This window comes from Bison bison, unplaced genomic scaffold (assembly GCF_000754665.1).
Source record: "Bison bison bison isolate TAMUID 2011002044 unplaced genomic scaffold, Bison_UMD1.0 scf7180017864155, whole genome shotgun sequence".
Classification (NCBI taxonomy): domain Eukaryota; kingdom Metazoa; phylum Chordata; class Mammalia; order Artiodactyla; family Bovidae; genus Bison; species Bison bison.
The window spans coordinates 2877054-2902784 of record NW_011494727.1 but is presented as its reverse complement, the minus strand read 5'-3'; the positions used below and the strand labels follow the sequence as shown (position 1 = coordinate 2902784).

The following is a 25731-nucleotide window of genomic DNA, read 5'->3' as shown; positions in this document are numbered from 1 at the left end:
ACTCTAATTCCAGATGAGCCCAACTGCCCAGCTCGGGCCCACACACACAAGACTGGCTGAGCACTGCTGGAGTCACATGACCTTGCAGGACGGTGTCAAGGGATGGCTGGGGGCCCGTGCAGCCCACGGCGCTCTCTGTACATCCTGCACACTCCTTCTCCACTCCTCGGAGAGGCAGCTCCCTACATTCCCCCTTCTCAAGCCAGCTTCACTAACCCCATCCTCCCCCCAGCACAGTCGAGTATCGCACTCCAGTAGGCAATCCTAGAAACGTTTCCCATATGCAAATTTCAAAGGCAAACTAGAAAAAAAAGTTATTAACCATAAAAGACAAATGGACTAATAAGATTCTTAACTTTTAAGAAATTTCATGCAAATTAGAAAAGAGCTCCTTCCAGGTTCTCCAATAGCAAATGGCCAAAGTAAAAGACAATATACAAGACAGCAATTATAAATATCTGGAAAAAGACTTCTAATCAAAGAAATGTAAATAAAATTGGCCAAAATTAGAAAATGATATACCTTTTATCAATAAAAATATCCTCCTTTGTTTCATTTAAAAATAAATTTGTTCTACTGTTTAAAAAAAAAAAAGAAGTGATAATATCATTCTCACAGAGAATGAATTTTAATCCCTGAATCCACTTAGCGGGAGCCTGGGCCCACGGACTCTGGTCTGACCTGGAGCCCACGTGGAGCATGATGCCCTCAGCTTGCACTGAGGGGCCCTCTCCACCGTATTTATTACGTGAACATTATTGAGAGCCTTGACCCTCAGAAAGGGCCCAGGAGGGGGGTTTCTTCAGGCTTCGGCTCAGAAACCACCTTCCCCTGAGTCACGAGCCCCTGTGACTTCTTGGGAACTCGGGCTATTTTCCCATTTGTGGAGGCTGCAGAAGCTCCCGCCAGACGTGTGACCCAACCCCCTGGTGACCGCCCAAGTTCCCCTGGCGGGCGCTGCTGCACACAACCTGACTCCCGCCTGTCCCTGTGCTTCCTCGGCCCCAGTCCTCTCTGTTTGCTTTTTAAGCCTACAGTAAGTGTTCTTTACCTCAGATCTCTTGAAATAAGCACAGGAGGGCAGCTCTAATGATGGGGCTGTCAGCCCTCTGCTGTTCTCCGGACTGAGTGAGTCAGGCAGGACCTCCACGGTTCACATTTCGACACCACGGTGGCAGGAGGTGTCTGTGTGCTGAGCTGATGGCTTCTGGCTGTGCAAATTAGCTTCCTGAACAATTTCTAAATACCAGATTATTTTCAATTGCCTTAGTGAGTACCACATAATTCTCCCAAATTGTTTTTTAAAGAACACCATGTGGCAATTTTTTTTAAAGATAGAGCTACTATAAAATCAACAAATTTGACAAACTGTTCAAATTTCAGAAAGGCTTAAACACTTCAACTCAAGAAATAAAGAAGGGACATATATATCTCTATATACACTATAGAGATAACACTCAGCTATATAAACCAAATGTATCCTGTAATGTGTACGATATATTTATTCCGTAATATTTTCCTGATGAAAAAGAAAACTTTAGAGAAGTTGCTAAATAAAACACGGGAAAAGAAAGCATATGAACTATGTTCTGTTCACTTTGGTAGAAGATAAATAAAAATTCTGAATTTATTCTTCAATGAAATTATCTTTCAATTCAGAGAGAAATCATTGTTTAAAGAGTTTAAAAAAAAAAAAGGAGAAGAATGTTAAAAAATACTTTTCTCAGCTGTAATTCCAGGTAACTGAGAAGTCAAACTAGGATAACGTCCATTGAGGTTCTGCTTGGGTGTTCAAGAATTCGGAGAAACATCACAGATACGGTAGCAACGAGCCAAAGCAGAACTTAGAGATCCAGATTCTATCCTTTCTCTTTCCCTGTTCCCCCTCCCTTTCATGAGATCTTTCATAAGTTCTATCAGTCAGGACACAGCTGGCCGCAGGTAAAGAAAACTAACCTCAAATACTTTATGATAAAGTGGATTTATGGACTCATGCAAATGCGAAGGGCAGGGTGAGATCTTCCGAGCCTCAGGATCAGTTCCCTAAGGCTCTGGCTCTGTGACTGCAATTCCCCAAGCCTGTTCCTACACGAGCTGGCAGGGTCCTCACTGGGGGGTGGAGGTGGGCACATCCACCCTCCAATTACTGCAGTCTGACTGAGACAGTTTATGTCATGTGGCTGCCTCTGAACTCTGGCTTCAGCTTGGGTGATGCGTCCACTGCTGAACAAATGACTGTGGCAAGAAGGACATGAGAGAGCCCCCTGGAGCTGGGGGTGGGCTCAATCCCAACCAAACTTTACTAGTGCTCTGCACAAGAGAAGGGAAAGGAGAAGAATTACAAATGTTTCCAAAGAGGTGTGGTGGAGACTGGCTGGCTGTTGAAAGCCAGTTCCTCTCCTTGCTGGGCACAACAGGCGTAGACGGATCATATTCCCCAGCCTCCAGGGCAGGGAGGTGTGGCCAATGGAACGGACAGACATGAACTATTTCCAGGTCTGGTCCCTCAAAACCTCTCACCCACAATCTTTCATGCTCTTTCCCCTTCTGCAAGCTGTCTGTGCAGACAGGCAGGGTGATCTCAGGGAGCCGTGTGTTGAAGATGGCAGAGCCACAAGATGGAATGAGCCTTAGTCTCAGAGCTGCCGCTTAGAGAAGAGTCCTCCACTGATTGGGAACACCTATTTTAAACTTTGGGCTTCCCTGGTGGCTCAGTGGTAAAGAATCCACTTGCAGTGAAGGAGACATGGGTTTGATCCCTGGGTTGGAAAGATCCCCTGGAGAAGGAAATGGCAACCCACTCCAGTGTTCTTGCCTGGAAAATCCCATGGACAAAGGAGCCTGGTGGGCTATAGTCCATGGGGTTACAGAGTTGGACATGACTTAGTGACTAAACAACAACAATTTTAAACTTTACGTGACTGAGCAACTTCTTTGGAGGTTAAGACTTTTGTTTATTTGGGGGTTTGTTACATCAGCCTATCCTAATAGGTGAAGAAATTAAGGTCTGCAAGTTTGAATGACTTGCCCAAGATACACTTAACTGACAAACACAAAAACAGGATGCAATGATCCTGCCACAAGAATGCAAAAAGGGAAGAGAAGACAAGTGACAGATATAAGCACCAGATAAAATGAGAAGTGATGAGCAACACAGCATCTTTGAGGCACAATGCACAAGTAAGGAAGCAGGTCAACCGGGAAGCCCTTTCTATGTCCAAACTGGTAGAAATTTCCCCACAAGTCATCCATTTTTCTTTTACTGAACAGAATTACTGGAAAGTTTCTCTGGTAAGTGAGAATGCAAACTGCCTCTGAGTCACAGCTAGGAACAATAACTCTCATTACACATAAAAGTGGGATTAATTCTCAAGCTGAAAAGCATTTGGGGACTTGGGCTGGATCCCAGTGTAGGGGAGGCTACTGTCTGTCTGACCAACACTCCTCTCTTCCTGTGAGAGCTGCTCCCATCCAACTTTCTACTTCAGTGAAAGCCGCTGCTCATCAGAGAAGCCACTGCTGGCCACTGGGAAGGTAGATGTTCCGAGCTAGGCTCGTCTTGGTTCCTCCTACGGACTCTTAAGTAGAGAGTTTAGCCTCTACTGGAAGAGACTCAGTCCCACTCCACTGACAAAGCTGTGAAATTTAAAGCCAAGAGCTAGCGGTGGGCACTGCTTCTTGCTAAGCAGAAAAAAGCAGACCAAGACATGTATCCAGAGAAAAACATGATCTGAAAGGATGCATGCACCCCAGTGTTCACTGCAGCACTATTTACAAAAGCCAAGACATGGAAGCAACCTAAACGGATATTTACGGAAGGAGGGATAAAGAAGATATGGTACATCTATACAAGGAATATTACTCAGCTATTAAAAAGAATGCAATAACGCCATTTGCAACAACATGGATGGACCTAGAGAGTGTCATACCGAATGAAGTGAGTCAGAGAAGGAGAAGTATAGTATGACATCCCTTATATGTGGAGTTAAAAAAGAAATGATACAATGAACTTACTTACAAAACAGAAAGAGACTCACGGGCTTAGAGAACAAACTAACTGTTTCCAGGAGGGAAGGATAGGGGAAAGGGCTAGTTAGGGAGTTTGGGATGGACATGTACTCACTGCTATATTTAAAATGGATAACCAGCGAGGACCTACTGTACAGCACAGAGAACTCTGCTCAGTGTTATGTGGCAGCCTGGATGCGAGGGGAGTTTTGCGAAGAATGGATACACATACGTGTATGGCTCAGTCCCTTGGCTGTTCACCTGAAACTGTCACAACACTGTTGATCAGCTCTACCGCAATACAAAATAAAAAACTGAAAAGAAAAAAAACAAAATCCTGACTAATATAATCAGCAAAACTGCCTCAAGAGCTAAGACAAAAAAGTTCACAACATCTCACAGATCTCCTAAAGTGAAATGAAAAGTACACAAGTATAGCAATGACAAATGCGGAATCAGAAACCAGGGCACTGGGGTTTAACCCAAGTGCTGCCAGCTTCCGGCCAGGAAACCTCGGGGAAAGTGTTTTAAACCTCCCATTTGCCTCGGTTTTCTTACTCCTACAGGGGAGCCTTTAGGATAACACCAAGCCCACTGGGTTTCCTTGAGGATTAAATGAGTTAATGCACATGAAGCACTTGGAACAACACCTGGGATGCAGTGAGCAGTCAACATGTGCGTTACTGTTACGCTCCGTCAACATCAGCTGACGGCTGTTAGTGACCCCCAAGCAAGTCAAGGTGGATCAAGCCAGGTGAAAGCAGGCACCACACTGACCACAGAAGAAAACACGTCTGTCCCACAGTACCTCACCATCACAGCACACCATCAAATCCTGACGCTCTTTCCATCTGTAAGGAAGGGACAACTTCAGGCGCCCACTAAGGATAGCAACCACCTCAGGCTCTCTGGGAGGTGAGCAAGGATGCACTGTATCAGACACCAGCATGCCCCTCTGTCCCCCAGGGTATCTGTTCTCTCCAATCTCCTTCAACTCCCTGGGCCCCCAGGAGCCACAGTGAGATAGCAGGGTTGGGGGCGGCAGGGACACAAATGCAGCCCCAGACCTGCCCATGGGGACCTCATCCATCTTCTGAGCATGCGTGATCTTGACCATTTGAACCCTTCATCCCATCTTAGGCTTGTCTTCCCTTCCCCATAAGGGAATTTCACAAACACAAAAGTTTGAGGGTACTTGTTCCAGACACAAGATGCTTCCTATGACAATCACCTACTTCCTTCATAGAGCTCTGCCTTCAAAGTTATTTTTGCTCTCTCTGCTGATTAAGTTGGGGAGAAATTCTCAGCAGAGTGCTTTTCTGGAAACTGCACAGTTTATTAAGTCCCTGGAAGTATAAGGAAGAGCTTGAAGTGTTCAGTCTGTAAAGGCATGGGATGAAGCTAGAGGAGGATGGGTGTTGAGGTCATGGAAAGGAATGGGCAGTGGGCAGCCACAGAGGGTCTGAGGCAGGGAATGGCACGACCCCTCTGCACCTCCTCTGAACTTCTGCCTCCAGACATCTGCATGTGGGGCCCGCTTCTCTGGAAACTTGGAGACGTGGAGAAGGCTAAGAACACTGGGAGGGGACAAAGCCCTCAGGACACCCATCAAAAACCCCCAACTCCAAAGCAACCTGGTGGGGAAGAACAGGGGCCCAGCAAGAGTGTCAGGCCCACAGGGCTTTCTAGAGCCTAGCCAGGGGTCAGGAGTGCTGCTGCAACTGGCCAGTGCCTGCCCACTGGAAGAGTAAGGTCAAAGCCCTCTAGCCCTGACCAGAGACCCCCTCCGGCCAGCCTACACGATTCTATTCCAGCAGAAACCGAGCACAGTAAGCAAGCTTTCACACTGTAGCAAAGCTAGCCATATAAACAAGTGACCCCAAACCAAAGCTGTGTGATGACCCGGGAGTACCCGGAGATCCATTTGGGATCTGAGGCATAAATATCCTTGGCCTCTCAAAACAAACACAGGTTTTGGCACTGAAAACTGTTTTTTGGTTTACAGGCCAGCAAACCACGGCACCGCTGTTTATTTTTCCATTATCTGTATATTCAGCAGCACCGAAAGGACCGTAACAGCTTCCTACTCTCCTAACCCACTGGTGAGAAAATGCAATTCTGATCCATAAGCAAACAGACACCAGAAAAGTCTGTCACGTTTATGGTGCCTGACAAGTATCTTTCCACACCTTCTCTCCAACACTTGTTTCAACTATGAGGAACTGTGGTTCACGGACAAGTGACACAGCTTGTCCCAGCTGAGTACCAACACCAGAATGCAAACCCAAGTCTGATGCCAATTCCCTCTCCTCTTTGACTGTATCACTGCAAGAGGTATGTTCAGATTTCTGGACAAGCACTGGAGAATCAAGGGTTGGGAAGACACAAACACAGGCAAGCCAGTTCCCTGGCATGTGTACCCTAAAGTGGGGGGCTACGAGCACTCGTCTCGCGTTACTGCCATGCCTACTGCAGACTCTGGTGCACAGGGAGCTCTACGTAAATGTGGCCTGAATGAAGCAAGACTTTGTTATGATCCAATACCTCGTGGTCCAATAAAGAATCAGGGACCATCATGCCAACTCACCAAACCAGAGTTCTTCATGGAGATGGAAAGTTGAGGCGGAAATTCCTACACTGGGGAGAAATGAGACCAGAAGACCTCTAAAACACTTCCAAATCAGCCTCTGAAAACTAATCTCACTGGAGATCAGAGTCTCGTAGAAGTACTGACTGACTTTTTTGAGTATTAAAAGTGAGTGTATGTTGGCTCATACTGTCACCTACCAGGTGTCCCCATAAGAGTGTTCTGAGCCTCTGATAACACTGCTCGACTCACTGCCAGGCTGACCAAACCTCATGCACACCTTCATCCCAGGCAAGGCTTCACTGCAGCTTACTTCACTTGGAATCTCTGGCTTTTAAAGACTATTTCTTAATGCTAGAATAACAAAAAGACATGACTTCAGCGCTTCGGGAAGAAAAAGAAACAAAACCTTCTGCTTTTCCCTACAAATGTTAGGGCAGTAAAGACAGCTGGTCAAGTACGTATTGAATGACTACAAAAACACTGTAGGTTCCCTGCATGCCAACTCCAAGTCCAAACGTATGAGTTACAAGAGAATAAATACACAGGTATAAAGAGAATAAAGACACAGGTATCTGTAAAGCAACTATCCTTCAATTTAAAAATTAAAAGAGAGAGAAAGACAGATATCTGTACATGACATTAAAATGAATACAGAACCATTCCGCAATACCCAACTCCACTAACAATATCCAAATTCTGATACCCAAATGATATCAGAAATTCCACGTGTTTGATTTCTTTTTTGCTTCTGATACAATCAAACCGCTAGACGGAGAAGGCGATGGCACCCCACTCCAGTACTCTTGCCTGGAAAACCCCATGGATGGAGGAGCCTGGTGGGCTGCAGTCCATGGGGTCGCTGAGGGTCGGACACGACTGAGCGACTTCACTTTCACGCACTGGAGAAGGAAATGGCAGCCCACTCCAGTGTTCTTGCCTAGAGAATCCCAGGGATGGGGGAGCCTGGTGGGCTGCCGTCTCTGGGGTCGCACAGAGTCGGACACGACTGAAGCGACTTGGCAGCAGCAGCAACAGCAGCAGAGTACACTATGCCATTTCCTCCTCCATAAAATGGAAGCTTGGCAAGAGTAAAGTTAAACATCTCACTAAGTAATAAAATTCTAACAAAATGAAAGATTTCGATACGTAAATGTAATTTATCTGGCCAAATTCATAAATAAAAATTTTACAAAAAACACAATGCTTTTTCATTACAGACTCCCCAAAAGGTCTTAAAACATGCTGTACCAGAATTATTTTTAAATCAAGACTCAAAAATAATAGATTCTCCATCTAAAAATAAACCCTAATAAAATGGTCACAGATATGCATAAAAACTTAAGATCAACACGGCAGCACAGTACTGCCATGTAAATTAGGTTTTGAATAACTTTTAATGACATGGGAAAATGCAGTGAGCTCTCTGTACCCACATGTAGAGAACCCACAGGTACACAGGGCCCACTGTGCTATACTATTTTATACAAGGGACTAGAGCATCCACGGACTTTGGCAAACCACTGGGGTCCTGGAATCAATCTCCTGAAGATACCACGGATCTTTAAAAAAAAAAAAAAAGATAACCAAGGATCAACTACAGTTTCAATTTATTATTAAATTTAAAAGTCAGGATATAAAACTGTACAAAGTACCTGCTTAAAATTTACATTTAAATATATAAAATTATAAACAACGAGGACCTACTGTATAGCATAGGGAACTATATGCAATATCCCATAATACTCTATAATGGAAAAAAATTTGGAAAGGCTATATATATATAACTGAATCACTTTGGTGTACACCTGAAAACTGTAAATCAACTCTGTGTGTGTGTGTGTGTGTGTGTGTGTGTGTGTTAGTTGCTCAGTTGTGTCTGACTCTTTGCGACCCCATGGACTGTACTGTAGACCACCAGACTCCTCTGTCCATGGAATTCTCCAGGCAAGAATACTGGAGTGGGTTGCCATTCCCTTCTCCAGCGGAGCCTCCCGACCCAGGGATCAAATCCAGTCTCCTGCATTGCAGGTAGATTCTTTACTGTCTGAGCCACCAGGGAAGATTAAATCAACTATACTTCAATTTAAAAAAAATAGCAAAAAACAATTTTTTTAATTTAAAATTTCCTATGCATGCATAAGAACAAAGAATGCAAGGAGTTACTAATATATTATGTACAAATATCTTGAAGCATATTGTCTTAAAACCAAAAGCAAATATCACAGCTCAGGGTGAAGAACGAGACATGTTGCTATTAACATCAGGATAAAACGAAGATGCACATTAACACCATTATTATTTAACAAAGTTCTGAAACTCCAAGCCAATAAGAAAACAAGAGATGAAGTATTACTTTTACAAAGGAAAACACAAAACCATCAGTCAGCTAATAACATGAACATTTACCTCAAAAACCCAAGACACTATACAGTTAAAATTCATATATTTCACAACAACAACAAAAGACAATCAACTGAGAAACTACACGATTGTTTACTAAATTAGGTAACATCAATATATTTCATCTAATTGAAATAGTAAATTTAATAAAGATTCTGGCTACAACAGAATTATCCTATTAATAAAAAGGAATGAGACCCATATTAAAATATTTAAAGATAAATGAATAATAAATTCATACTTATGACAGAAGAATCCTATAAAGCTACCGATTCTTCTCAAATTACAGTGGATTTAACTCCAATACAGGCTTCCCTGTTGGCTCAGACGGTAAAAGAGTCTGCCTATAATGCAGGAGACCTGGGTTCGACCCCTGGGTTAGGAAGATCTCCTGGAGAAGGGAATGGCAAACAATTCCAGTATTCTTGCATGGAAAACTCCATGGACAGAGGAGCCTGGTGGGCTACAATCCATGGTGTTGCAAAGAATCAGACATGACTGAGTGACTTGCACTCACTAACTCCAATACAAACAAAATCTCCCCCAAATTTGAGAGTAGAACAAAATCATTCTAAAATTGATATGGAAGGATAGAGAAGAATGGGTTAAGGAAGCTTTCTTTAATGGGGCATAATGAGAAAAAGGATTAACCTTATCAGTTCAGTCGCTCAGTTGTGTCCGACTCTTTGCGACCCCATCAATCGCAGCATGCCAGGCCTCCTTGTCCATCACCAACTCCCAGAGTTCACTCAGACTCACATTCATCGAGTCAGTGATGCCATCCAGCCATCTCATCCTCTGTCGTCCCCTTCTCCTCCTGCCCCCAATACCTCCCAGCATCAGAGTCTTTTCCAATGAGTCAATTCTTTGCATGAGGTGGCCAAAGTACTGGAGTTTCAGCTTTAGCATCATTCCTTCCAAGAAATTCCAGGGCTGATCTCCTTCAGAATGGACTGGTTGGATCTCCTTGCCGTCCAAGGGACTCTCAAGAGTCTTCTTCAACACCACAGTTCAAAAGCATCAATTCTTTGGCGCTCAGCCTTCTTCTTCTTAACCTTATCAGACACTATTAAAACATATAAAGCTATAAAAATGAAGTCAGTGCTGTAACAGGGCGAGTAAGGATAGGTAATTAAAAATAGTGCAAAGATATGATAAAGGTGAGAGTATAAATCAACTGCGAATAAAAATAATCATCCACATAAAAAGATGCTGGAATAATGACTATTTTGGAGAGTTATGTCCACCAGGGAAGCCCTAAAAGTAATATTTTAAAACCCAACACATTCATTACCATTTGAGGCACCAACTCCTTACTATTAAAACTGTTAAAGGGAAAAATCAAGCACTTATACCTTATACTTATACCTTTCCAATAGGAACTGTATCTTATAGTAGTGATAGGCCTAACTGTTGAAGAAACTTCTGCTTTACAGAAGAACACTAACTACTTCATGGAAAAGTAAAATGAATTAGGAAACATCATTTCCTAATACCAGGGAGAACTGTTACTTTAGATATGGATTATCAAGTGGTGCTATAAAGGAAGGGAGGCAGGGAGAAAGAGAAAGCTTAGGTGAACAGCTTATGGTGAATTAAACATTTGTAGGCACTTCCCTGGGGGTCCAGTGGTTAAGACTCCACACTTCGCCGAAGAGGGTGCAGGCTGATCCCCCGATGGGGAACTAAAGTCACAAATGCCCTGGGGCACAGCCAAATCAATAAATAGACAGATACGCTTTAAACACACACACACACACACATCTATATTATGCCAAGGGCCACAAGGTCACCTTCTAGTCATATGAAGAGAATCTACAAGTTCTAGTGGAGTAATCAGATGGTCATCACCCTAACCCCGCAGTCAATCTGAGCATCTGTAATGGTGGGCCAACAGGACATCGTGTATTTTCTGATGTGATTTGTGACTTGCCAATGATACAGCCTAACCCAAAACATCTAACTTTAATCCATGTTGGATGTGATTTCTAGTTTATAGGAAATACAGCAGATAGAGGGGAAAAGAAGGAACCAGTAAGATGAATCCAGAAATCAGGACCAAGGAAGTGGTCAGGTCTCTTCAACAACTCAGTGTAATGTAAAAGGTGGGGATGGGCAGGCTAGTTTAAAAGCAAGGTAAGGGTCATGACAAGCAGATGCAATGCAGGAGACATTTCTGGGATCACCGGGGATATTGGTATGGTATGATACAGCTATTAGATAAAACAAATTACTAAAATGGAAATATGCAGATTACTGGCTGCAAAAAGTCTACTGCCAAACAGTATGTACTTATGGTGGTTCCTCAAAAGATTAGAAACAGAATTACTATATGATCCATCAAGTTCACGCCCCAAAAGAATTGAAAGCAGGAATTCAAAGATATGTATACCCATGTCTGTATGCAGTGTTATTCACAATAACCCGGAGGCAGAAGCAATCCAAGTGTTCATCAATGGATGAACGGATAAACTAAATGTGGTGTGTGCATACAATGGGATATTATTCAGCCCTAGAAACGAAACTCTGATACATGTTACAACATGGATGAACCCTGAAGACACTGTATTATGTGAAATCAGACAGTGACAAAGTATGTGCTCTATGGTTCCACTTACATGAGGGACCTAGGGTAGTCCAAAGGGAATGGTGGTTGCCAGAGGCTGGGGAGGAGGAAATTAAGAGTTTAACGTCTGAAGTTTTAGCTTTGGAAGATCAAAGGGTTCTAGAGGTTGACAGAGGTGGAGACTGTAGAAAAATGTGAATGTACTTAATGCCACTCAATTGTACACTTAAAAGTGATTAAACTGGTAAATGTTATGTATACTTTATAATTTTTTTAAAAACCTTTATGTACTGTGTAATCTAATTTCAGTGGAAAAATGTAATTATATACAAAGATAGATGGGGGGAGGACAGGGAGACAGGGGAGGGAGAGAAGGAGAAGGAGATGGAGGGGGAGATAAAGAATCTGGAAGGACATGTACTAACATGTTATAATAAGTGATCTCTAGCTGTGGAGGCACTAGCTAATTTTCCATACTCTGTATACTGCCTCTGTAGTAAGATAGGATGTTGTATAAAGCAAATAAGAAAAAACATAAAAGGAAGAGTATAGATTTGATTTCACAAAAACATAAAATGTTTACAATTTTAAAAATAAAATATTCAGTAAAGAGAAAAAGACTAGAGAAAAAGATATGCAATAAGCATGAGTGATCAAAACTTAATTCCCGAACACATTAGAAAGCTCTTATAAAATTTTTTAAATTCTAAAACCCAGAGAAATAGGCAACAGACATAAATTCAGTGAAGGCAAAGTTCAAGTGTTCAAAACACACTTGGAAAATAAAAAGGTAACCATAAATGAAATAAATTATAACTAAAATACCAATACAAAATATCACTCTCCCACAATCGGATTGTTGAAAGCCTAAGAAGCACTATCATATACTCCTGTGATATTAAAATTTGATCACATCTTTCTGGAGGGCAATTTAACAATGTGGATCATGAGCCTTTAAAAGTTAACAGTCATGGGACTTCCTGGTGTGCAATAGGTAAGAATCCGCCTGCCAATGCAGGGGACACGGGTTCCATCCCTGATCCAGCAAGACTGCACATGCCTCAGGGCAACAATGCCCGTGTGCCGCAAATGCTGAGCCCACGCGCCTAGAGCCTGTGCTTGCAGCAAGAGAAGCCTCGTCAATGAGAAGCCCACACATCACAGCGAACAGCAGCCCTGGCTCCCAGCAACTAGAGAAGCACGGCGCAGCAACAAAGACCCAAACAAAAAAGTTAATAGTCACAGTACTATGAATCACTCATACGTGAAACAGATGAATCTCAAAAACATAATGCGAAGTGAAAGAAATATTATATAAAAGATTGTATACTACATACTTCCACTTACTGCGAAACTCTTACTGCGAAACAGACAAAGCTCACCTGTGGTGGGGAAAAAAATGAAAAGGTGGTTGCAAGGATGGCAGGAAAAGAGCCTGGGAAGGAGCAAGAGTGAACTTTCTGGAAAGACAATATTCTAACCTTGACAGAGGTTTGACTTACACAGATAAATGTATGCATCTGTCAAAACTCAGCAAATGCACAATAAATGTTTATGCATTTGACTGCATATAAATTTTATCTCAAAAGAAAAATCTAAATACTGGACTAATTAATGATATACACGCTGCAATATTTTAGGCAAAGTCTGCTGCTGCTGCTGCTGCTGCTAAGTTGCTTCAGTCGTGTCCGACTCTGTGCGACCCCATAGACGGCAGCCCACCAGGCTCCCCCGTCCCTGAGATTCTCCAGGCAAGAACACTGGAGTGGGGTGCCATTTCCTCCTCCATAGGCAAAGTACAGATGTCTGCAATTACTTTAAAATGCATCAAAGGAAAAAAAAATAAAATAAAATGCATCAAAGGAAAAGGAAGTAGAGACGACAGAGACTGACACACGCTTGTCTCCTGGCTTCTGTGGGCACTGCTTTCAAGACTCCCTCAGATACCAAGCCCATGGATGCAAAAGTCCCTTATATGAGAGGCACCGAAGTTACACACAACCTAAGTACAGCCTTCTGTATGCTTGTACTTTGAATGGCTTCTAGATTACTTATACTACCTAATACTATGTAAATGTTACATAAATTGCTGGAAACACAATGTAAAGGATATGTAAATCATTACCACAAGGCAAATTCAAGTTTTGCTTTTTGGAACGTTCTAGATTTCCCCTATCACCCCCCCCTCACACCCTCATTGGTTGACTCCCCAGAGGTAGAACCCATGGAAACAGATGGATGAGCATATATGATAAAGTACAGTAAAGAACATATATGATGCAACATATATGCAAGTAGAGTAAAATGCTACCATAAAATACAGGAGTTTGGGGTATACAAGTGTTCACTGCAAAATTCCTTCAAGAATTTTGACATAGTGTCTAATGAAATGTTAGAAATATTAGAAATACTAAATAATAGTCAATAGCCACAAGGCAGTCCTCTGGAGTGCTGGAATATTCCCTCCTGGTCTGGGTGGTCATTATATGTAGCATATATGGGTACAATTCAATCAAGCCACACTCTTTAAGATTCTATATACTTTGCTAACTGCATTTATACGTCAAAAAATGTTTAAATAAACAGCATTCAGAATAGGACTTCAAAGCATATGTAATTAATATACTCAAAAAGATAACAGAGTATGCTCTAACCAAAAAAGAAAGAAAACCATGAATTAGCAGTTATAAAAAGCACACACCATAAATCTTGAACACAGAAACTGCAGCATTTAAAAACTCAATGGACTAGATAGCTGAGTAGACCCTGAGGAATGACTCAGTGAGCTAAGAGAGTTCAAAAATCTTTACAGATGCCAGCACAGAGATGGGGAAGCACAAGTAGTAAAGAAATACAGCACAAAGATGTGCCTACTCCCATGTGGGAGCAAGCTGCAGAAGGGGAGTGAGGAATGGAAGAGCACCAATCCAAAGAAGAACAGCTAAGTGTTTCCTAGAACTAATAAAGAACAAGTAAAGAATAAAACTATCAAGAAATATTTTAATTAATCTACATGAACGCAAGGAAACACCACCAATTTACGCGTTATCTATCTCCTGATTATGCAATTCAAGTGATCCATGTCCTTTTGCAAGTTTTCTAAGAAGAATATTACTTTTGTAATGAGAAAAATAAAAGCTTACTTTTCTTGTTTTGGTTTGTGGGGTTTTTTGTTTTCTATTTCACTTTTAATTGGAGGGTAACTGCTTTACAATATTGTGTTGGTTTCTGCCGTACTACAATGTCAGTCAGCTCTAAGTACACACACGTCCTCTCCCTCTTGAGCCTCCCTCCCACCCCTCCATGCTGTCACAGAGCACTGGGTTGAGCTCCCTGTGTTATAGAGTAACTTCCTATTAGCTATCTATTTTACATATGGTAATATATATGTAAACACTTATGAAATAAATCCAGAACCACGAGACAAGAAAGGCTTTTCTAAAAACTCCCCAGCCTCTCTTTCCTCTGGCTTCTACCCTATGCTATTACAGGAACCTGCTGCTGAAATAAGTTACCACGACCTTGGGCAAGTCATTTGATCTCTTTAAAGTTCTGCTTCTTTTAGGTCTTCAACAGGGAAAATAACGCTGTCCTTTCTACTTCACAGGAGTTTGGAGAACATCAAATGAGATAATGGATAAAAACTGCACTCAGTATAATCTGATTTCTCTTCAGATCAAATAAATCTTTCCCCTTTTAATGAAGATTTCCATGGAGAGAAACAATTCTGAGATTCACAGTCCAAGAGAACAAATTTCTTGTTACCAAAGGGGAAAGAGGGGAGGGATAAATCTGGAGTTTGGGATTAGCAGATACAAACTACTACATATAAAATAAACAAGGTCCTATTACTGTATAGCACAGGGAACTATATCCACTAACTTGTAATAAACTACAATGAAAAAGGATATATATATAAACTTGTTCACTTTGCTGTCCCCCAGAAACTAATACAGTGGAAAGCAACACAAAGTGCAAACCAACACAACAGTGCAAACCAACTATATTTCCATTTTTAAAAACCAGCAGCCAGTCACCTGGACAGCACAGTACAAACGGAGGCAGGCCATCAGTCCTGAGCTGCAGACCCCGTCTGCACCGCCCCTCACCCCTCACCCGCTGAACCCACTCCACTCCCCAGCCGGCTGGCGGGCAGGCCCTGCCTCCCTTCCCAGAGCACTGCACCACACCTTGCGCCTGGCCCAGCACCACAGCCCCGAGGCACACCCCACCTCCAGCATCAGTGCATCTTTCTCCTAAAACTTCATATAATATATTCATCCTGCAACCACAGTGTTGAAAATGAAAATGCTGAGGTTCAGAGGATGGACTCCGAACGCCTCATCCTGGCTTTCAAGCCTCCCCTCCTGCCCCTGGTCAACTCCTCACTGCCTGTGGAACAGTCAACCCTCTACCCACCCAAGTCCTCGGGTCTTCTGAGCCGAGCCCCAGGCAGGCCAAGCCCCTCCCGCCTTCTGCCCTCTGCACCGATGATGGGCCCAGACCAAGATCCTGCCTGTTCCCTGAACACCCACTCCACCCCTCAGGCGCCACCCTCACTTCCAGGTCAGAGGCCCCACCTTTCCAGGGAAGACTACTACTGTCCTGAGGGCAGGGCCTCCTGCTTGGCTCCAGATCTTCTGTAGGAGGCACTCAAATCAACCTGCCAATCATTTCAGTCTGTAAAATAAACTTTCTCTGCCTAACTGAATTTTATAGTAATTATTTCTCTGGGTTTTCTTTATAGTTTTAATATAATATGCATGTGCATATCACATACATTCCCACATAATATACTGCTTAGCTATTAATCTTTAAAAGGTTCACACTTTACAAATTCTTCTCTAAGTTTTCTTTCAACATTGTTTTGAGACTGATCTATGTTGACACCGGTAGCTATAAGCTATAAGCCATTCATTTTTTTGCTTGTTTTCCCTGAACTTTGAACTTTCTCTTTTGTATTAGGGTGTAGCCAATTAACAATGTGATAGTTTCAGGTGAACAGCAAAGGGACTCAGCCACACACATGTATCCATTCTCCCCCAATCCCCACTGCCGTCCAGGCTGGCACATAACACTGAGTTCCATGTTAAGCCATTCATTTTCAAAGCTGAAAAGCATTCTTTTGCACAGTACAACTTATTCATCCATTATGTTGCTGAGGGATACTTGTGTTTTATCAAAAAGGTTGCTATTATCAATAAAAGCAATGCACCTATGAACATTCTTATCCATATCTCAGCACACATGTATTTCTAGGGTTAAAACTGCCAGCTCACAGGGTCGCATGTTTAGCTCTCCTTGGTAATGACAATGGTTTTCCAAGCAGTTGAACTGATTTACACTTTTACTTACACTGTTGAAGAATTCCTCAAAAATACTGTCAGGTTTTTAGAAGACACGGAAGCAACCTAAACATCCACCAACAGAGGGATGGATAAACAAGATGTGGTACATAAATACAATGGAGTATTACTCAGCCATTAAAAAAAAATGGAATAATGCTATTTGCACCAATACGGATTGAATCTAGAGACTGTCATACTGAGCGAAATAAGTCAGACAGTGAAGGAGAAATATCGTATGACATCCCTTACATGTATAATCTAAAAAGAAATGATACAAATAAACTTTAAAAACAGAAAGAGACCCACAGACTTGGAGAACAAATTTATGGTTGCCGGGGTGGAGGAAGGCATGGGGGGCAGGGTTAATTGGGGAGTTTCGGACAGACACACACACACTGATGGGTTTGAAATGGACAGCCAACAAGGACCTGTTGTATAGCACGTGAAACTCGACTCAGTGCTGAGTGGTGGCCTGGATGGGAGGGAGATCTGAGGGAGAATGGATATGTGTGTATGTATGGCTGGGTCACTTCACTGTTCACTTGAAATTGTCACAACATTGTTAATCAGCTATACCTCAGTACAAAATAAAAAGTTAAAATACTGTAAGGCTTTTAAACATTTGCCCATTTGGTGGGTATAAAATGTTATTTCATTGTGGTTTTAATTTGCATTTCTCCAATGAGGCTGACATTTTTCACACATTTATTGGCCATTTGGTTTCCTCTTTAATGAGCTCCTTGTCCAAGTCTTTGCTTATTTTTCAATTAAACTTTTTCTTATCTATTGTAGGAGTTCTATATATATTCTGAATACTAATCCTTCATTGGTATTAGGTGTTGCAAATGTCATCTTTCAGTTTATGGTTTCCTTCCTTTTCACTCTCTTTTGTTGAGAAGTTCTTTATTTTAACCTACTTGAATTTATCACCCTTTTCCTTCCAGGTAAATGCTTTGAGTAACTTATTTAGTGCAAACAGGAGACTGTTTCTCATTTGGGCTTCCCTGGTGGCTCAACGGTAAAGAATCCACCTGCCAATGTAGGAAGCATTGGGTTCAATCCCTGGGAGAGTTAGATCCCTTGGAGAAGGAAATGGCAACCTACTCCAGTATTCTTGCCCAAGAAATCCTATGGACAGAGGAGACTGGCAGGCTACAATCCATGGGGTGGCCAGAGAGTCGGAGGTGACTTAGCGACTGAACAACAGAACCCAGAAACCGTGATGACACATTTATATTTCCTTTTAATACACTGTTAAAATGAAAACTTCAAAAAAGGAAGTTATATAAACAATTAACACATGAAAACATTCACAAAATGATTAGCCATCAAGGAAATGAAAATCAAAACCACAAGGACATATCACTACACACCCACCAGAATGGCTAAAATTAAGACTGATAACACCAAACTGGGCCAAGGATGTAGACCAACCAAACTTTCATTATACACTGTTAGTGGGAAGGTGAAACTGGGGAACCCTGAAGAAAGGTCAAGCAGTTTCTTAGAAAGCTAAACATAATAGATAATAGCTATCCTATGACCCAGCAATTCCACTTCTTGACATTAACCCAAGAAAGATGAAAGTACATGCCCACGTAGTAATTTATACCAAAATATTCATAGCAGCTGTACTCTTAGTAGCCGAAAATGGAATGCAGGCCTAGCATCCACTGACAAGAGAATGAGTACGTGAACTGTGATCTAGTCACACAACAGAGTACGACTCAGCAAGGAGGAGCCACCTACTGACCCATGTGACACAGATGAGTCTCAAAAATACTATGCTGAAGCCTTAGACAAAAGAATACATTCAAGGCTCTATCTCTATGAAGCCTAGAATAGGCAAAAATACTTCATAATGGAAAAAAATATAAGAACTGTGGTTGCTGATGGGTAGGGTTAGGAATGGAGAAGGAGCACAGAGAACTTTCTGGGGTGACAGTAATATTCTGTATCCTGACAGAGATTCTGCATTACATAAGCATACACATTTGTCAAAAAAAAGAGACAAATTTTGAATTCTAGGTGATATACATAGTGAAGTGTTTAGGAGTTAAGTATATTGATGTATGCAACTTACTTGGAAATGGCTCCAAAAATAAAACAGATTTCTGGGTGGATAGAGAATGATAAAGCAAACAAAGGCAAGTGTTACCTATAGAATCTTGGTGGTGGGTACACATGTGAGAATTCTTTCAACTTTGCTATATGTTTGAAATTTTTCAAACTAATAAAATATTAGGGGAAAGATAAAAATATATTTTTAAAAGGAAGAGATTTGCTTTAAAAAAGAAGCAGATAGAGGGTTTCCCTGGCAGTCCAGTCCACACTGCCAATGTAGGCGGCTTGGGTTCAACCCCTGGTCGGGGAACTAAGATCTCCCACGCTGTGCTGCACAGTCAAAAAAAAAAAATTAAATATAAGCAAATATATTTAAGCAAAGTTTGTCCTTGAGAAAGGTAACTGAAAGAAAAAGATCAATCCTTACATGTACTGGTGCTTTGGAATTAACAAAACATATGCACACAGACTATTTTAAATGATCTTCACCAAAATCCAGGTATTCTAGTCTCATTTTATGCTTGAGAAAATGTGGGTCAGAACTTGCTAAATATCACACAGCTGGTACCTCATGGTGCTGGCTTTAAAAACACACACCTGTGGCTCCTCCACTTCTATTCTTTCCAACACACCTTACTTGGGAGCTGCTATAAACCTCAAACATGTGAAGACCATGTGGAAACCGTCCATGGGCCTCCAGCCCTTCGCTCGTCCCAGGAGCAAAGGACAAGGCTGAAGCAGTGCTGCACTGACGAGCAGGACACGAAAGGGAGATGCGTGCTGACAGGCAACGAGCACCATCTTAACCGAAGGTGAATTTTCAACCCACACAGAATAAAAGCGGACCGTTCCCGCTCTGTCCATGGGGTTCTCCAGGCAAGAATACTGGAGTGGGTTGCCATGCCCTTCTCCAGGGATCTTCCCGACCCAGAGACTGAACCCGGGTCTCCTGCATTGCAGGCAGACTCTTTACTGTCTTAGCCACCAGGGAAGTCCTGGTGTTCTTTGAGCCCATCCAGAAAGTGTGGGGAAAGCTGAGCTTGCCTTTCCGTCTACGCGGATGAGGCCTGTAGCAAAGAAACTCCAGCACAAGACTTGTCAAAACAGCTCTCTCCCAAGATAGTCCAGCACTCATCTTATAGAGCAGAACAGAAGCAGAGCAGAGGGACGGGACCCAGGCACGTTTGCTCAACCCTGACATGGCCAACATGAGAGGCAAAAGCTTTACTGATCACCCTGCGGATTAATTACTGGCTTCAGGGTATTTTGGCTTTTTGTTAAAGCATAACACACCCCAATAATTTCTGTTAAATTTAAACAGGTGAGATAGATCCATGGAATAGAAATAAAAGCCCTTTCAGCCTTAGAGACGGGTGTATTTATCCAAACACCTACTCAGTGCACCAAATGCTTTGGGAACTGTACTGAAACCAGTGCATAGCCCCTGACCTCCAGAGGCCTATCATCAAGCAGCAGGCTTGGGAGAGAACTCTGAGCCCACGAGAGCTATAGGAGAGGTGGCAAGAGCAGAGGAGAGTGCAAGTGCAACCGAGGGCTCAAGACAGGACATGTACGTGTGGAACTGGGGGCAGAAGAAGGGGTGAGGGGTTGCCCTCCAGGCTGGCTCCTACGGAGGTCCTAGCTAAGGAAGGCTACCTGCAGCCTGAGCAGGAAAGGGAGGAGAAAGCAGCCCCGAGGGATGCCTGCCGACTGATTATAGAGAGTTAAGAGGGGAGATTAGAGGCATTACCTGGGACAGGGCCAAATACAGCTGCAACATCCACAGACATGAGAACCTAAGCTAGGACTGGATCTCCACAGTAAATCAAGACTTGAAATTTTAATAACAGATTCAGGATGCCTGCTTAAAGCCCAGGTGGACCCACGATGCTCATAGCTGAGTGGGAGGCCAGAGAATGGTGGATGTAACACTGGGACAGGTGGTTGGTTATCAGAGCAACCAGCCAGGAGATAAGCACCAGGAACAACGGATTTGCATCCCTGCTTAACTGTTTGCCCTGGGTGAGTTTCTAACCTCTGGCACCTTATTTGCAGAAAGGAAATGACACCAGCCACCTCAGAGGGCTGAAGAGAGATAAGGTCCGCAAGGCATCCAGCAAAGTGCCTACAATACAGGAGGCATCGAGGAAAGCCAGGTGCAACTCGGACGAAGAGCTTGCACTCCAGAACCTCAGAGTCCGAGGCCTCCTACCACCGACCCCTGTGCACGGAGAAACCAGGCGGGAGCCACCAACGGTGGACACACCCAAGGGCTTACCCATGTGCCAGTCAACTTCTCCCTCTGTTCTCTGATTTCTTTTTAATTTTTAAAAATACTCTGTCCTTTAAGGCATTTTAGGTAATTCTGAGATGACTGCCTCACCCCATGGCCTCACATCCCGAACCATCCCCTACAGAAGAACCCAATCCAAACAGGCAAGCAGTCCAAGGGGTCACCAGCATCACAAGACACTTGACAGGGAACGTTTGTGCCAGAAGGGACCGAACACTCACTTCAGCAAGGAGACAGTCAAGGCCGGCCGAGGGTAGGTCTGAGCTGACAGAGCTGTGACCTTCATCACATCACGCTTTTACAGTTATGGTGGTAATGACATTAGGCACTAAAAAAAAAAGTGTATAATACAAAATATTTTATGTATATAATAGGCATTCAAGAAAATTTAAAAAGCAGTTATCTTTATAGCTAGGCTTAGCAAGATAATGAGATTCTATACACCAAAAGGCATAAGAACACAAGGGATTAGAGAACTCAGAGCCCATGAGCTCAAGATAAAATTCTAGTCACTTACTTCAGGAACAGAAAGTTGGGTCCCATTTTCTCAACTATGCTTTTACAGGGAAACTTTCAGTACTTTATATAATCTATAATTCAAGGGTCAATGACCCTAACTTGGGGGCAGGGGGCGGTGCAGGGAGAGTGGTCACTCAGGTCACACAAAAAGAAGACTTCACTTTCTTTTAGGGAAATATAAGAGTTGGATTAATCCACTCTATATATTAACAGCAGACAACAAATTTTACTCCAGAGCTAGGAAACACTAAGAAACCAGCAAATTTTGATGGCCTAGGATGATTCATGTCACCAATTTTATGGAGGATGGTGGGCTGGCGGGGAAAAGGAGGGAGAAAAGACTGGGAAGGAGGAGAAGGTGGTGAAAAATTAGAGAAAACTAGGTGGAGGGAAAGAAAATGACACAGCAAATACTAGAGAAGGACAAACGGCGAGTCAGCCTGAGAGCTGACGGCAGTAACCCCTGGTCAGAGGTCAGCGTTGGCCGCGCTGTTACCGGTCACCTCTGTGTACTGCCCACCCGGCTGCACTAATCCTTAAGTCTTCACGGGGAAATCTGGGCTCACCAGAGCAAAGATGGATTATTTCCTGGGTACAAAAGCGCTGAAAGAGGAATACCAGACACTTGCAAAAACTCAAGTCTAAATTCTACAGCCTTCACTCTAGTTAAAACTGGCTTCTATTTCTCCTTTACTAGGACTGGCTGGATTTTCCACTTCTAACAGCCTAGTTCACACAATTCTCCAATTCAACCAATGTCTGTGGAAGGCCTACTGTCTGGGGTGGGGGAAGGGGGGCGGACAGTGGGGCGGACACAGCAGAACAAAACAGAGGGGCTGCCCCTTCACAGGGCTGATGAGTGACACAGGGGGAGGGCGGACCCACCTTTAGTTGTTCCCTGCGTGTCTCCAGAAAGGGAGCTGGGGAGCAGAAGGTCTCCTTGGACACTCCCGCCCCCACACTCAGATCTTTCAAGGGCAACTCAGAGTCCTAGCCAAGGAGAAGGAAAACGGAGTAAATCTAAAGACTGACAAGAAAATATTAAATGTTACAGTTAAAGTGCACCCTGATTCAAAACAAAACAAAACTGTAAGTGTTCAAACTGAACACAGCATTCATTATCTGTAACCACAGAGACTATAACTCCTGAAATGAATAAACAGCCAGCGTATTTTTAGTAATACTTAAATGAGTTCATAAAGATGAGCCAACCTCCTGTATTACGAGATCCTGAAGTACCTTTGGAATCATTAAGAAGCAAGTTATATTTACTGAGTTGTACTGTTCAGTATATTTCTTGCACTTTGAATACTGGTTATCTCATGTTAGGAATCACGACTTAACATGTGGCCTGCCTAAGGTACACCGCAACAAATGGGCTCCATAATCAAACACATTTGGGAAGTGTTGCACATTCTGAATACGGCTTGGAGGTTCACAATGTGTTTCAGGAAATTAAGTTTTCGACAAATCCTGTATTAAAGAAATCTGACAAATTTAGCCTGAGCCAGTATTTCCCTAACTTGACCACAGACCCTTTATTCATTTAATACTTATTAATGGTCCACAAATTGCTTCATGGAACACACGTGGGATACGCTACAGGTGCAGGGGATGCGGTGCTTAATTAATCTGAAAATACAACTGATTATCAATCTCCCAAGCATTCTGATGAACTGGTGTTTACTACATGGTATAGAAATACAAAAACTTCCCCAGTGAATTTCTGACTGGAATTCACTTAATAAGCTGACTTACTATATTTTAATAAGAAGTTATTTTTTAATGAGCTAAAATTGGATCTTTGTATGTTTATATAAGGGAATTTAAGTTCATTGTGTAATAATTTGACTTTGCTAAATTGCTGAAAGCTTATCTTCTCTAAACATGGGTTTTTAAATTTCCAGAACATACTGAGTATCTTAATTTCAGAAGACTCATTCCTTTAAAGGGAAAAATAGTGAATTAAAAATATGCTGATATTTACCTCTGCCTGTCACTTGACAGGGCGTGACCTGGCGACTAAACCACCACCATCACTTGATCTGGGCTCCCTGGTGGCTCACTAGACAGGCCTAATCACAAACATCTGTAACTGAGATGTGGCATCAACATGCTGGAGTTCATGAATAACAAGCATGGGACTATTGATTCTGTGGCTGTGGTGTTATTTATAATTTGGCTCCTCCTCTTGAAAAACTAACCTTAAATCCTGCACCGGAGGTTTTACAGAATCCAATTCCAGTGACTGAAAACGTTTCATCATTCCGTTAACAACAAAAATCAAACTCAACATTTATTTAGCACCTATTATATGCATGCCACTGGATTAAGCACTGTAATAATGAATGTATTTTTCCGGGTCCCCACTCAAGACAATGGTCTGACAAGACTCTTAGAAACTCAGGGGTTCTCCTGACAATGTGGGTGGCAGAGAGCAAACTGCTGCACTTACAGATGCTTACAAGACACCTGAGTGAATTTAGGACATCCACAACTGCCCCCAGTAGGCCAATAAGGCACAAGACTTCTTGAAAAACTACTGGTGTTAACTAAAACCTTACTATTACTTAATGCAAGATAACCAATATCAGATCTGGGTCAAAAACTTGAAAGCAGTTAAAGCTTCGCTATTCAACTTCACCTGTGTAACACTTTAAAAAAAAGAAAAAGCCAGTTAGGTAGCTTACTTAACCCACAAGCATTACAAAGGTATTAAGTGCAGCTTAGGTAAGTAGTTCAAAACTATCACAGAGTTCTTCAATGACTCTAGGACTCCCAAATCGGAGGAATAGAGTGAACCTGAATTTTCAGAGAGCGTATGAGAGGGGAAGAGTGTTGCATCTACGTTATGCAACACTGAAAAAGACTTTTCACTTTCATGTAGAAAAGGAATGATGACTGCTGGAAATTTAAGAGAGAAAATGAACCAATTTCTAACCCTCTAACTGGAAGATCTAGCAGTAAGCAAGAAAATCAAGACAATTCTACAAATTACTCTTAAAACACAGCAGCAAAGAGACTGATGAGCCTCAACAATCTATATAGCCGTGCATACAGGAATATTTCCCCCTAGATTAATACATAAACAAAAGCATGAATTCCAGCTCTAAAATTTCAAATCAGAGAACCAGAAAGCGTCTGCAGTCTGTCTTCACGAACTTTTTTTCCTTTTTTAAAAAAGGAAAAACACCTTTCCTTTAGAAAACCTTAACAAAGACGAAGCCCAGAAACTTTGGCAAAACACAGTCAAGGCAACAGGCGCTGGAGAAGACACGCAATTTAAAAAAGTTACCAAATGTCCCAGTAAGACTGGTTGATAAATTAACTTCGTTCTGCTGAATGCTTCAAAAACTGTGTTTCTGATAGTATTTTCTAATTACACAGGCTTTAAGAACAACATGTATGCTAATAAACGGGGACCTCAAATACATGTGCAATGAAGCAAAGCTGATATTCCAGATTACATTTTAAATAGTTCAAAGAAAATGGAAAACTGCAACTGCAGGCTTGCGCAAAGCCCAAACCGGGAAAACACAACTGGGCGGCAGGGTCCAGTACCCCGGCTTCGCAGGCTGGCCGCCCTTCCCTTCCACCGGGAGAACCAGAAGAACAAAGTTCACACTGACTGAACGTTCAGGGTCGCGCCAGAATATCCGGGGCGGGGGGCGTCCTCCGCACCCGTTGTCCGGTAGGGAATGGATTCAAGCGCCTCGGTCAAGTTCACAAGACGGCACGACAGACGTGCCCCAGGAACCGACGCCGCGGTTCAGGGAGCGTCCTACTCACAACTCGGCTAAGCCGGGCCCCCAGGACCGGGGTCGGTCCTCCTCCCGGCGCCGCTCGGCCCAGGACAGTCCGCGGGCGTCCGTCAAAGCCGAGCGAGAGGGCAACGCGGCCGAGGACGGAGCCCCGCCCGGCCCTGCGGGAAGGCTGCCGCCCC

At 42.8% G+C, this 25731-nt stretch overlaps 1 protein-coding gene across 4 annotated transcripts in view; it reads right to left on the bottom strand.

Moving 5' to 3' along the window:
- Positions 1-25731, bottom strand: part of PDE8A (phosphodiesterase 8A) — a 144496-nt gene that overhangs the window by 116908 nt on the left and 1857 nt on the right. Inside the window, exons 2-3 of one of the 4 annotated variants that reach the window (XM_010841092.1) lie at positions 22674-22778; positions 21491-21597 (exon numbers count right to left, since the gene is read on the bottom strand). The exons of 1 other annotated variant lie outside the window; for it this stretch is intronic. The gene's annotated coding sequence lies outside the window, so the exon portion shown is untranslated. Of the gene's footprint in view, positions 1-21490; positions 21598-22673; positions 25673-25731 lie in introns of those variants that run through there. 2 more of the 4 variants (XM_010841091.1, XM_010841096.1) reach the window with 2 other exon arrangements.